This window comes from Galeopterus variegatus, unplaced genomic scaffold, assembly GCF_000696425.1.
Source record: "Galeopterus variegatus unplaced genomic scaffold, G_variegatus-3.0.2 Scaffold276, whole genome shotgun sequence".
NCBI classification, from domain to species: Eukaryota; Metazoa; Chordata; class Mammalia; order Dermoptera; family Cynocephalidae; genus Galeopterus; species Galeopterus variegatus.
Genome location: NW_007726387.1, coordinates 659,303 through 660,566, shown reverse-complemented (window position 1 = coordinate 660,566; position 1,264 = coordinate 659,303).

Here is a 1,264-nt window from a genome sequence, read left to right as displayed (position 1 = left end):
CCGCCGCCCCGGCCTCCGTAGGCACTTCCTGTTTTTTGAAGAAGATATCTTTATTCGCCTTCCGCGTGAACAAGAACAGTGTCGTTCCTGAGAGAGGCCGCCGGAGGGCGCAAGAGTCCGCGGGAGGCGGGGAGAGCCGCTCGCCCACGCTTGCGCAGAGGCTGACCTCCAGGGGAGCCGGAGAGGCACGCGACGCTGCCGGTTTCCATAGCAGCCGCCCCTCGCAACTGTGAGTCCTACCGAGGAAGCCGCTTGGGGCCGGTCCCTCTTATGCTTCGGCCTCCAGGGTCTCTCTTTCCCACTAGTCGTCTCCTCTTTGCCCCAGGCTGCATCAGGAGGTACGCCTCTCGGCCTCCCCCCCAGTCGGCCGCCCCTCACTGTCTGCGGACTACGGGCAACCCGCCCACCCCCGCCGCCGCACCCCACGAGGCGGGCTCCATGCTCGGGGTGTTGAACGACAGCGCTGCTGTCCTGGGGTTCAGAGCCCGCCGTGCACCGGCGACTCGCGGCCACCGTTGCATCCCGTCCGCCCCTCTTCTCCTGGGATCTGGGGAGGCAGAAGGAAAGGAGACGTGGGCGGGGGCCACCTATGCTGACTCCTGTGCAGCAGGTCACAGTTTAAAGGTCACTTTCCTGGAGCCGACTTCCGTGGCAGGGCAGTAAGGAGAGGTCTCCCTGTCCCACCCTGTCACAACACTCTGTTCTTCTCCATTTTAGAACTGATCACAATGGCCACTACATATTTAACTCCCTATAGAGAGAGTATCTTATTCATGGCTATTACCCCAGATCCTACCTAGAACAGAATCTAGTACATTGGTTCTCAAAGTGTGGTCTGGTGACCTCTGGGGGTCCCTGAGACCCTGCCAGGGGATCCAAGAAGTCAAAATGATATTCATAGTATTACTTAGATGTTATTTGCCGTTTTCACTCTCATTCTCTCGGGAATGTACAGAGCTTTCAAGAGGCTAGATGACGCATGATTGCGGTTAGCTGGTAAGATGTGTACTTGAGTACTCTTGTGTTTTCTAGAATTTCCAAAGATAGTAAGTTTAGGGCATAAATATAATGTGTGCATTTGCAAAGGTTAACTAAGTTTGTCCTGAGTATATGCCAGCCATCCTCAGTTATACCAGCTCTAATCTTTGTAACCTCATTATCATCTAATAAATGGGTTTTTTGAAATCCTGAAGTTATCCTTGTACCTATGCAGAAACACAAGTAAAAAGCCCACGTTGCTGACTTGTTTTGCAAGAATATTTTT